The sequence below is a fragment of the Lagopus leucura genome, unplaced genomic scaffold, assembly GCF_019238085.1.
Source record: "Lagopus leucura isolate 7727_CA_CO unplaced genomic scaffold, USGS_WTPT01 Super-Scaffold_73, whole genome shotgun sequence".
In the NCBI taxonomy this organism is placed as follows: domain Eukaryota; kingdom Metazoa; phylum Chordata; class Aves; order Galliformes; family Phasianidae; genus Lagopus; species Lagopus leucura.
This window is the reverse complement of record NW_024962252.1, coordinates 13,105,892-13,119,297: the sequence shown is the minus strand read 5'-3', so window position 1 is coordinate 13,119,297 and position 13,406 is coordinate 13,105,892.

The following is a 13,406-nucleotide window of genomic DNA, read 5'->3' as shown; positions in this document are numbered from 1 at the left end:
AGCAGGGTGTCTTTTTCTGGAAAACACATAACTGGAAGATAAGACAGCTCTCCTGCTTTTGTCGTGGAGAGGCTTATGTGCCACTGCTTTTTAAGCCTGTTATTTAATCCTGGGGAGTTAAATACAAGTCCTAAATGTGTGCTCCAAATCAAGCAGCATGCCTTAGAGCACACAAGTATCACTCAGCATCTTGTGAAAATAGAAGTTACCTAACACTGAGCCTCTCAGAGAACTCGATTCCCATATTCTCCCCATCTACTAGTAAAAGTGAGGGTAGGAGAGACGACATAAAAAGCAAACATGAATTTCTTGATGATCTTGGGGGTGGGAGGTGGGGCTCTATTTGTCTTTTTGTTTTTCTTTTTTTCTTTTTTTTGTAAGAAAATTTCTGTGTTCATATCTATTATTCTCATGTCTTCTGGAAAAAGAAACAAAAAACCCCAATGCTTTTAACTTTAGAATCATGAAGATCTTCCACAAAAAAATGGAGATTACAATAGAACTGAAGTGACTGCAGGAGAAGAGCGCGATGGTCACTTACAGAGGTGCTTCCATCACACTTCCTGCACTCAGAACTCAGAATTGGGACACTTCCCAGGTTACAGAAGCATGCATTTTAAGGATAATTCCTAAATCTACTTATACAATTGAACTGTAATTCAAAGGGGGAAAAAAGGAATATAATCAACATGTTAAGGAGCTGTCAGCAAATACAAACAGGCTCATTACTTTTATGTCTTGCACAACTGAATGATTTACACACACCAGCCATGAGACCTCTTCTTCTTTCAGAGTTGTCTCGCCATGGCTGGAGTGAGACATGACAGTACTGAAACAGGTAACATAGATACTCCTGTGAAGACGCTGAAGCCCTTCAAAGGTGAGGGGGTGGTTTCTTTTGGCTTGCAGTCAAAGCCAGATCCTCTAATGGGAATGAAGTCCCAGTGTGGTCTACTGCATGTATATGAAAGCAATGAATTCAAGACTCCTCCAGTATTACAGCCAGATTCTTCTGAGACCTTTATGAATTCCCTGCGCTCCTCACCATTAATTGGTAGTTCTACAAAGCAGTACAAACATTTTAACTTCTTCAGAGACACATTTTGCCTTACAGTATGAGTAAAAATTTCTGTCTTTTGATTTCTCTGCTGAATTACATCCTCTTTACCTCTACCCACACACTGCGCACTGTGTTGGCAAAGTCATACATTTTGGCAGTGGACTTCAAAACTTTATTCCTCTGCAGGAGAATGCCCGTGTATTGTACACTCACATACACACCCCCTCAGTCCACATGATTTATATTCTGCCTGGGCAACCATTTCACAGATAGATGGAGGCACTGAAAAATAAAAATCTCAACTTCTGGCATACAGATATCAGCCATTCCCCATACTGCTTTCATTTAGCAATGCTTAGCGACATTACTAACATGACTGGTTATCAGGGCTGCATGCAGATTTTGCTGCTGATGATGTATGTTTATTATCTCTTCCTTTGGTAACTGAGCTGTACACACTGGGAATGCTTTACAAAACATCTCAGAAATAAAGGTCAAGTAAGCTTTCTTGTAAGAGATACTCTTTTCTGGAGAGAATTTCCTTCCTACACACCTTCAGCCACCAGAGCTCTTCTGATGCTAGACAAAGACATTGCAAACACATATGCCCACTCACATTTCAGTCTCTAGAAGTATGCTTTACTGACTTAGAGTCCGTTCTTCAACCCCTGCTCACCCACACATATCCCTGCCAAGGCACATGAGGCTGATACCGTCGTCAAAGTGATATTTAAGAGTTCATGGTTTAAATTTAGTACCCAGAGCACAAGGGCTAGTCAGTCTCGCCTGTCGAGGAAGCACATTTTACTGATCTTGGAACATTTCATACAGTAGCCAAACATCAGTGAACTCTCTTGCTCAGTTTTGGTTTTGAGTTGACTTAGTTCTGGGCGAAACACAACCATGACTTCCCATCAGGAGAGGGAAAAAGCCTCAGAAAGGAGGAACTGGGCATAGTGGAGAATGCTGAAATCCAAAAAGGATTCCCAGCCAACTAGGCTACAGTGCAAAGGCTGAAGAACTGGAGCCATGTGCTAAAGCCATGTGTTTGCTTTCATTAGCAAAATGGTATAGAAGTCTGCACCAGCAGGAGTCTTAAAACAGTTTTGCCCTCACATATATCCAGACTATCCTGACCTAATCAATTATGGCATGTGAAACAACAAATCTTAATTAGCTTTACACCAAGAGGTACTGAAAACATTGAAGTATTGAAGATATTAAAGAATTTGAAGTATTGAAGATATTGAAGATGGAGGTCCTACTGCCCTTGAGATAATAGTTCTGTCCCCCTTTGAAATCTGCGTCTACTCCAAACTGCCAGTAATTTTGCACTGCACAGACTAGATTTTAGCAGATTAAAGTAGATGTTCCTAGGTAGAGCCAAATCAAATAAGACAAATCAGTCTTCTGGCTGGCTTGAGACTACAAGTGTGTCATTCTGTATTCTGGCTAGATGTCTAACAATGCTAAGAAATCCAAACCGACCCACAGGATAGAAACTAAAATTAAAATTTGATTTCTTACACAGCTTGCTAGTTCCCTCTTGATTTCACTGCAAATTACCTGTATTGAAAAGCTGATAGCTTTGGCCAGTTGCTTGTCATCTGTACACTGAATCACTGAGAGAAATGGAAAAAAAAACACTGGCCTCTTATGGCCATGTCACATGTGCTGCTGATCTTCTGTAGGTATTAGAAAAGCTAGAAGAAAAACTGACTCAGGACCAAAGGTCAGGTAATAAGCTTGTATTGACCTTGTGGGCTGGGTGACAGGAAGAGAATCACAGAATCACAGAACGGCCAGGGTTGGAAGGGACCTCAAGGATCATGAATCTTCAACCTCCCCACCACAGGCAGGGCCACCAACCTCCTCACTTAATACTAGACCAGGCTGCCCAGGGCCCCTTCCGGTCTGACCTTGAACACCTCCAGGGATGGGGCATCCACAGCCTCTCTGGACAGCCTGTTCCAGCACCTCACCACTCTCTCTGTAAAGAACTTAAAGAATCAGGAAAGACACAGGTGAAACTCAATTCGCTCAGGAATATTACAATTAAAATGTTTAGTATCTTTAAACAAAGCTCCGGGTAACATGCTCAGACAAGTCAATCAAGTCTTCTGGGAGAAGAAAGGACACAGACAGAATGAAACATGAAAGTTTATGGAGTGTAAAAATCGAATATTAGACATCAGTAATCAGTGATCACGTCACATTTAGAGAACTGCTACATTCTGTTCTGTTTCCTAAACAAATCCAGGAGGGGATAAAAACACTCAGTGAAATAAAAGTTACATTCAAAACATGTCAATTTCAGATGTGTGGTAATGTAATACATATGGAAGAGGGGAAGAGTGAAATTCGTTAGCCTAGACAATCAAATCTAAAGAGAGAGAAAACAGGATAAACAGTCTTCTGATATAGAAAAGGTATCTGGAAGGAGCTGAGAAACTGAAGGCATCCAACATACAAACAATTTAATAAGCTCAAGCTGCAGCAAGGAAGATTCAGGCTATGAATAAGGAAAAGCTTCCAGTGGTAGGATCGGGGAAGCTGAATAAAGAGCCTGGCCAGTCTATACAGACAGCTGTCAGATGTGTGTATAGCTGATCCTCCCTTGGCACAGCAGAGGCCAGGTACCCCCCATTCCTGCTTCTCTGATGGTGTGACTGACCGCTGATGGGCAGAGTAAGAAACACAGCCCAAGGGCTCCAGACCTATCCTTCCCAAGGAATGGCCAACAGAAAACAGGGGCTGTAGTTCAGCCCACAGGGAAAAGGCAGAAGAGCGGAGATAAGAGCTGCTCACAATAACTGGGATGCTCACCTCACCTCACAGCCACCTGCTCAGCTTCTGTTCTGCAGCCCTGACTCTGCTGAGTAGTAAGTAGCCTAGGGGGACAGAGACTGGAGAGCAGGCATCTCTCAAGAGATTTGAGAACTCCAAATTATGTTCTGAATACATCTGAGGATATCCTTGTTTCACACTCAGAGTGGAGCATTTAAATTAGATCTTCTCTGGCCAGGATGTTTTCCTCCCTTAGGTTCATTCTGTAATTAATTACTGTCAGCATTGTCACCATATGAGCTACACTTGACAAGAACTTCTGTTACAGTTTATCACCCCTGCCACTGGATATCACTTCACATCCTTTCATCTGTTCCTTGCAGTCCAATTCAATTCTCCCTTCTTCATCCTTTGCTAGTGATCCCATATATCTCTACAGAGTTATGGTAATAGGTATTGCTCACCACAGCTCTAAGTGACAGCAATTTATTTATTTATTCTTTTGCAAAAGTTACCATCACACGACTGGCCAATGAAAAGCAAAACAACCTTGATGGCAAGGTATGAGATATTCCGGATTAAGTAGAAGATTAGGAAAATACTTACTTTTGCTTTCACCCCTCTAATTCCTATTTCCATGGAAACAGGGCTGGAAAGTACCAGCAGGCAGCCTGCAGCTGAACATCTGAATGAGAGCACTTGTGTTGAACTCAGCAAGCAGGCAGCAGGTGAAACCTGCAGGAGCTGCCTGAAAATCTATAGCCAGGTTTTCAAACTACAAGGATGACCTCAAGTTAGGCAAAGGACTTCTAAGAAGGATTACATATATCCCTAGCAAATATTCTCATTGCATTGCATTGCAAGAGTTGATAATCTGATTTCATCTTGTGAAAAAGGCAGGGATAACACTTCTTTATCTAAACCGCACCAGACAAAAATCCATCACAATTAAACATATTTTGAAATGTTCAGGTAGAAGATGACATATTAGCAAGAATGATAACATATTTTTGTAGCAGAATTGCCAGACTGTCAGACACTGTTCTGTAATTCCACCTGTGAAATCAAACTGGCCGATGCCCAGTCCATATAGATGCATTCTATATTTACATATTAAAAATAAACAAACAAACAAACAAAAAAAGCAACACTAGAGGTTAGTAATACATTTGCTAGTTATAAGTCATATAAATCACCAGAACTTGCCTTTTAAAATCTAAGGCATTCCAGTTGTAAGCATCATTAAGGAAAAATAAAAAATAAAAACCAATGTTAACTTCCTTATGCAATTTAGTAAAGTTTCATGCAATAATTCTTTTTAATACCATCTTAGATTTTTCTCCTGTTCCATATTTGCTCTTCAAGTAACAGAAAGAAAAGCAAACAAAGAAGGATGAAACACTGCTGTCTTGCACTATACTTTACCCAAACAATAGATTGGTTATTATTAAACTCCTGCTTTTGTATCTAAAGCAATTACCAGTTTCTCAAACAGATATTACTCATTCTTTGCAGAGAACAGAACACTGGTCCCACTTTGTGTCAGTGTAATTTCAGCCAATGCAATGGACAAAACAAAATGATTATAATAAAAGATGTAATGTCTTGCACAAGTTCAATATCAGCGCACAAGAGCTGACCTGAAAATGGATGATGAAGAAACTTGAGACAGTATAAATCTCTTTTTTTTTTTTTTTTTTTAATTTAAGAGTGTTATTTAAAGTTTAACAGAGCTATTTATCAGAATCAAGTCAGCCTGATAGGTGTGTGGATCTGCTTTATTGCACCTATGTTCTCTTTCACCATCAGAGAGGAAATGCAAGCTTAAAGCATCACAGAACAAATCAACGCCAGAAGCTGTTAGTGACTATTGATTCGTTGCTTTCTCTGGGATCTTCACTGCAAAACCGAGCCCAAATTTAGAGTCCACAATATATTAAATTCACAGCTCTGATGCAAAAGAATAGTACAGAAGCTTCTTGTGCAATTTTCTTTCATCATAGGAAACTAATAATTGTGTATCAAGAGCATAACTGTGGCAGACAATGCACACACCCATCAGCATCTCTGCAGAATGAGAATGTCCACTTAGCAGCTGCAGCAATGGCAAAAATTGCACAGAGCAATTCTGCTAATGAGTCCACCTGATTACTCACCTGTTATGCTATACCATCTATACTTGTGCTCACCTCAAGGATCATTTTTACAGAGCTAGATCACAATGCTGGCAGCCCTGGCACAAGGAGAAATCAAACTCCAAACTCACTGATCTAGCCTGAGTCTGCTTAAACACAGCATACAGAAAAGCAAAAGCTTTCACACTCATTTCCACTTTTTCTTTGTGTGAAAACATCTATTGCTAAACAGCCCACATGTATTGTCTGAAGAACTCTTCTTCAAGAAGGACTAGAAATAAAAAGTAAAACTAAAAGCACAAACTTAAAAATCCACATCAGCAAACACTGACTACATTCTCCATTTCATAGAAGTTCTATACCTCACTTTTTATATGTTTGATTGTTTTTGTTGATTTGTTTATTTTGGAATGCTAAGAATATTTTGTACTTAAAGGCTACCTCTCTATTGCTATTTCACGGGTATGATGTGTAACATTCTCACGGTCTGAACAGCTCTCTAAGCCATCACTACAACTGCAAACCTTACTAAGAGGGGAGGGAGGAAGGGAAGAGCATCTTTGGCATCTATTTCAGATTTATAGAAATGATCATGCAGTTATAAGAGAGATCTCTGACTTGGCTGAAGAGTTTCAGTAGGCAGGGGATGGAAATATTTATAAAGAGAATTAATTATATCTGGCTGCATACATGCACAAAGGTTGGTGGGTATACATCAAAAAGGGTGGCTTATCTTTCCCAGCTGGAGCTTGAAATAGAGAGGGATATAATTCAAGGAAATGAGGAAGCTGCTTCACACCCAGTCATTAGTATCTTCACACTATTTTTCCTTATGATCTTGTTAGTAACACCTGTACAGAGCATGTAACTGCTTTCTGCCAATTAACTTTATACCTGCTAATGTACCCCAGTTGTTGCTGCCTCATTAACTTATGGGAGATGGAAAGAAACCAAGAAGGGATATCAGTATAGTCTTCAGGATGCTTAGGGCAATCAAGAAAGATGTACAGAATGAAGGTGTCTGATCTGGGATCTTTTGCCTCTTGGGGCATGGAGAATGTGGCAAATACAAGTTCTGGATTCCAGCTAACGTGATAATAAACATACATTACGCCAGTGTATGCTATATACGTTTTTAACTTAGTAATGAAAATATGATTAAAAGAAAGCCGATATAAATTAACGCTTCAGAAATTAAACATCATTATCTATTAGGAAACCTTAATGCAAGCAATCTAAATCAGAGATTTTGTAGCTACTTTACCTGTTTGTAAAGCTAAACCTTATCCCATGTTTGAAACACCTAAACTTGTTAAATACCGTGTCTTCTTCCAAAACAGTATTGCTACATAGCAGCTGAATTAGTTTTATACCTTCCTTTTTGGAAGGTTCTGCAACAAATGTTTTCATAACAAAGTTGTTAGAACCAAAAATAAAAGTTTGCAGTAGATGTATTAACACATAGTCACAAGGGGAATGTGATCCATGGTCCCATGTACTTTCTTTATGTGTACAGCTCCAGTTTACAAATATGGAGTACTGACACAGAGAGAGTAAGTGTTGGCACTTCAGCAGTGCAGGAAGAGTCACCAAGGCATGACATTTTCCAAGGTATGAGTTATCCAAGGTATTAAAAGGTATTCCCAAGACTCAAGGCTGGGTAAACTGGGAACAGCAGCTAGGTGAGCATGAGTGATCCCTTATCACTGGCTTCATACATTCCCAAGGGCTCTCTACCTTCTCTGCAGTGTAGCTCCCCAGTAGCTTCTGTGCTAAGACTGGGAAAGAGCTCTTCAAGTCCTAGTCTAAGATTCCTAAGCTGGCCTCTTAACTGTTGAGTGGATGTGAACAAGTGGAAAAACTACTAATGCCTCTGCCTTTTAGCCATCCCACTTCCCACAACATTTGAGTAGCTCCCCAGAGGTTTTAGAGGTCTCAGTTTAATCTTCCTCTCCTACTATCATCTTCCACTTTGCATCTTTTGCTCTTTATTTGATTAGGCAAAACACCCAAGTCTGTACACTTCTAAATTCTTCCAAACACTAGCAACTGAACACAGATAGAGACCCAAAGATTGCAATCAGGCCATTTCTCCTGCCTCAATTAATGAGAACAGAGTTGTACAAGATTATATATGATGTATATATGATGTCTGAATTCAAACAGTACACTCCAAATTTACACAAATTTAATGATTGCCTTCTTACTGTGCATTTGTGGATTCCAACATAATCAAACAAGAAAATGGTTCATCTATGTTTAATCAACTCCATCAACCAAATTCAGCTTCCCAGCAACGTAAATGCACTCCTGTGAAGTGGTTGCAAGCTACTGCTGCCTCCATCAAATATAGACATGTAGAAGATGGGGATAGGAAGAAGCAAAGAAAGGACAGACAACTTTACTTATTTACTGTGGGCTACACAAGAAAAATTGAATGGTGTGGGATTCAAACTGTGCATTTCTTTCCAGAGCTGCAGAGAATGAGTGCCCCTGCAGAGTGGAAAGCCACAGCTCCATCCTTAAGGGCTCCTGGGGAGCACAGCTCTTCTTACTGAACACAGACTGACAAAGCCTACTATAAAATCCTGGAGAGCAAGCTTGCAGATGACACAATGGCCATCTCTTCACCTCAGTTTACCATTTCTTTGTGTTGGAATCCAGAAACTGCATCTGAAACCTGCTAGAAATTCAGTTATTCCTCTTGTCTACCCTGAACTTTTCTTCTCCTGCTTTCTGCCAAGGATTTAAACACCATAAACGGAGGAAACAGAGAAAGTGGAACACAGCAATGTTTTACTTTGCACCTGTTGGCAACTCCCAACTATACAGTAGGTAAGCATAAAAATACTTTAGCAGTCACACAGAAGCAATAGAAGTGACATCTGTTTCCATACCTAAGTGTGCTTGTGTTGTCTTACATTCTAACCGTGCTACACATACAACTTACTGCTTAACACCTTTGTGAATCAAGAGAACCAGATTTCAGATTCCAGTATTAAAGCTCTTAACAGAATGGTAATTTTATAATTAACAATAGACAACTCCTAAATTCACAGAAATACCTTTGTAAGTAAGACCTGATAGCAATCTCTAAAAAAGCAATAGCTCCAGAAAGCTAACAGAAAACAAAATCTTCAAATGAAGCCAGATCATTTAAACAAAGAATCCAAGCCATCACTCCCTAGAGTAGACTTTGGTGACCGTAGGTAGCAAACAAGACTTCTCCACATTGTCCAATGTGTCTTTGTATTTCTCCAAACCATAATCCAATATAAAGTCATTAAGAAAGAAATTTACCTGTGTTCCGGTCAGGTAAAATACAGCAATGCTTCTGCAGTATGCCAGGCAGAACCTGTGGCAACAAAGAAACAGACATTAACATATGTATATTTTTAACATTGCCTGAAGAAGAGCTAGTGATTGTTGGAGTGCATACATAATTGAGCTTTGTGCTTTCATTCTGGATGCAAATTAACTATTGCACAGTGCGAATCTGAGCCCCGCTCATTAGGAATCACACATGGAGAAGAATCTTGTATGGTAAGCTGCTTCCTACTGCCCTTAAAGGTAGTGTCACCCTCTCCCATAGACCGCAATATTGAAAAATTGAGTAAAATAATATAAATACACAAGTAAATGTGCTCAACTTAGAAAGACAACACGTTATCAGCCAGTGCCACTCCTCTTCTTGATTTTGCACTGATTTTACACTGATTTTAGCCCCTGGGGCTAGGAGATCACTTCTCAGATGCCTATTTCCAGTAAGTAAAAGAAAACCCTTGAAGCTTGGATAGAAAGCTCAAGGGAATGGAGACAGACAAGTAGTTCATCATGATCACTGTGCTGAGGTGCCTATGAGAAAGGCTACAGGAGCTTCCCACCACCACAGGCCCTTTCTTCTGGGTGGGGCAGCCCCATCCCTCTTACAGATGTACACACTGCTGTCATCTGTTGTGGTGCAGCTTTGATGCTCCTTCCAGCAGCAACCTGTGCTTGAAGCATGCAAGACCTAATTTCAGTCTGACTTTTAAATCTGTAATTAACACCTTCTACAATGTTAACAGCATCTGTAAAACTGTAGCTTAAAACTTAATGGCTTTTCCTTTGCTACTTCAGAGAAAAATCCAATTAAAAGCTACGCTCTAAGATGTCCTCTACTAATTTTCCCTGAAGGGTCAGCATGTACCCTTTTCAGTCTGAAAATCTCAAAAAAAAAATTAGTTTGTACAAACAGGAGACCAACATAACCTCAGTGTCGAAATGCTGGCCCTCTAACCAGTGAGAACACCTTGGGCACCGTCACAGCTCGTATTAAGTTTCAGAAATTCAGGAAGGAAAGTACTTTGTGGCCTAGCAATATTTTTATTCAATATGAAGACAGCTGTTGCTGTTTGGCCGAGTTTAGCAGTTAGGGATGAGAGTCAGAAACGTGGAGCCCTGCAACAGCACCGTAAGCCTCAGCCTTCCTTGTGGTCGGTACCCAATGCGCGCTGTGGTAAACCTCCATGAAACCAGCACCTCTGCTCAGCCATCCTCCAGCACAGCAAATTAAGGTCTTAAGAAATTTGCTGCACTGAGCTTACTCTCAAAAGCACGCATGCAGACACAGTGCCATTGCAAAGCTGAGCTTTTACTGCCATTTTAACTTGAAGAGCCAGTCTGTGCACAGAAAGCTGTGCTGGACACAAAGCCACAGGAAATAGAGTTTCCCCACACAGCTCCTTGAAACTCTACTGCAGACAAAGCATTTAAACATAAAGTCTTGCATAAATCATTCTGGTCATTTTCTGAAGTGAACAGCACCTCTGAAGCTGTGTTCTGCAGTGGAGGGGGAGATTACTCTGTGCGAGGCAGTTCAAACACCCAGGAGAAGCCAGGGAGAGAGAGGTGCCTGGAGCCACCTGTCTTCACTTTATTCCAGCAGCACATGCAGGGAGGGCACAAGGCAGACCGCTTTCTTCTCACCAGTGAACACAAGAATGCAGCATTCTACTCAAACAATCACAGTGACCACCTGCTGCAATAGCCAAGCTGTGGCAAAACCCAAATGGAGGGGGCCACCCCTTTTCTGGGCTGACACATGCACCCAGATGGACTTCCTGAGGAGCGACACATCTCCCCAGAGCTTCAGTTGTGAGAAACTCTGAAATCTGGAAGTCCCTCAAGGGCCTGAGGGAAGAAGCCACAGAAGTCCCTGCCAACCTCAGCCACTCAGTGATTCTGTGACAGGTTTACTGCTGTCTACTTGTGAAAAGCATCACGCTCTTATCCTTCACTCTGCTGCAACTCAATTTAAACAGGTCCCACAGTTAATGCCCTCAGAGCCAAAGCCCAGTCCATGCCTCTGAGTACAGGACTGCAGAAGAAGACTCACATCTTGCTGTCTCTGTAAGGCAAGGGATAGTTGTCTTAGCTGTGCATGCATGTATTGCTGGTACAATTGAATTTCCGCATGTTCATAACAGCTAAATACCACCCGTTGTCATCTCTTTTGGTACTCAGAAGACCTGTCAGCAAGTACATTGCTTTCCCAAGTAGAAATCCTTTTCACTTGAAGCAATCATAAACCATCCTTCCTTCAAGTACAGCTATGGAAAGATACCTTGGTGTGCTGATGAACAGCTGGCTGAATATGAGCCAGCAGTGTGCCCAGGTGGCCAAGATGTCCAATGGCATCCTGGCTTGTATCAGGAATGGTGTGGTGAGCAGGACTAGGGAAGTCATCCTGCTCATGCACTCGGCACTGGTGAGGCCCAACCTCGAGTGCTGTGTTCAGTTTTGGGCACCTCAGTACAGAAAGGACACTGAGATGCTGGAGCAGATCCAAAGAAGGGCAACAAGTCTTGAGGGGCTTGGAGAATATGCCCTATGAGGAGAGACAGAAGGAACTGGGGCTGTTTAGTCTGGGGAAAAGGAGGCTGAGGGGAGACCTTATTGCTCTCTTCCAATATCTGAAAGGTGCTTACAGCGAGAGAGGGGTTGGTCTCTTCTCACTGGTGACAGGTGACAGGACGAGAGGAAATGGCCTCAAGTTGTGCCCAGGTAAGTTTAGGTTGGATATCAGGAAAAACTTTTTTACAGAAAAGGTTGTGAAGCACAGGAATAGGGTCCCCAGGGAGGTGGTTGAGTCACCATCCCTGGATGTGTTTAAAAACCGTTTGAATGTGGTGCTCAGGGACATGATTTAGCAGAGGGTTGTTAATTAGGGTAGTATGGTTAGGTTGTGGTTGGACTCGATGATCTTTAAGGTCTTTTCCAACCTGAGAAATTTTATGATCCTGTGATTCTATGATTCTATGATTCTACTTAGGGGAATACAGTACGACTTGAACCAATGTATTAGCTTCCCTTACTCACATTCAGACAGCAGGAAGCATGTATTTTAAGAAGAAACAATAACATTGAAAAAAAAATCGTGAAAACTACATTCATCATTTGCTAGTGTTTTTTGAATTTTAAAAAGAAAAAATCCAGTGGTACTTAGGAGTGTATCGTAATACTTTCAAACTAAAGCATTTTCATTTTGGCCATGGATATAAATAACAGCATAGTCTTATAGGCACTGAAAGCATAAAAATTAGAAGCAGAGAACAAAGAAATCCTAGAATGAGCAGAGACAAAGCAGTGTAACACAAAGACTGAATCTTGAAAACACCCTGTCTTACTCAGACATAAAATAGCACTTAGTTTCCAGTGAATCTGTCACATTTTCTTCCCCACATTCATGAACCATGGAGCAGCATTATGAATTTATTATGAGCACCAGTTAATCAAATTAAGGCTGAATCTGAAAGAAGACACACACACAAAAAAAAAAAGCAGGTCTGGAGTAGCGAGACAATTTCCTTGGGAAAACAAACACCCTGGAACACAATTTTTACCTTCCTGGTAGACCTGATAAATATAAGAGAACAGTCACACTGAAAGGCACAAGCTTGAAAAATATTTGCTTGTCCCTTTCCTCTATTCTCTTAAATGTTAAGTAGGTAACTGGCATGGAAGAGGCTAAAATAGTGCTGCCTTCTTTCTCTCCAGCCCTTACCATGTTTACCCTGTACAAAAACAGTTTCTGGCTGGTAGGAGTTTGATATCAACCTCCCACTTACTTATCTACAGTATACGGATTTTTACACTGTACCCATCTCCATGGTACCCAAAGAGCCTCTTCACACCGCTCTCCTCCCACATCTCCCCACTCTGTTCTTCTCCTCCCTAAGGAAAATGACACAAGCATTCCTCAGCAAAATTATCACCTTTCTCTCTCTACGTGTCTTTCCTTTCCCCTGCTGCTTGCCTCTCATTCATTGGAAAGTTGTGAACCCTATCTTATGCCTTAAAATGTCTTTATGTCTCAGTTTCTTTTTTTTTTTTTTCTTTAATTTCACAGATAAACACTGGATTCATTGACTGATTTAGTGATT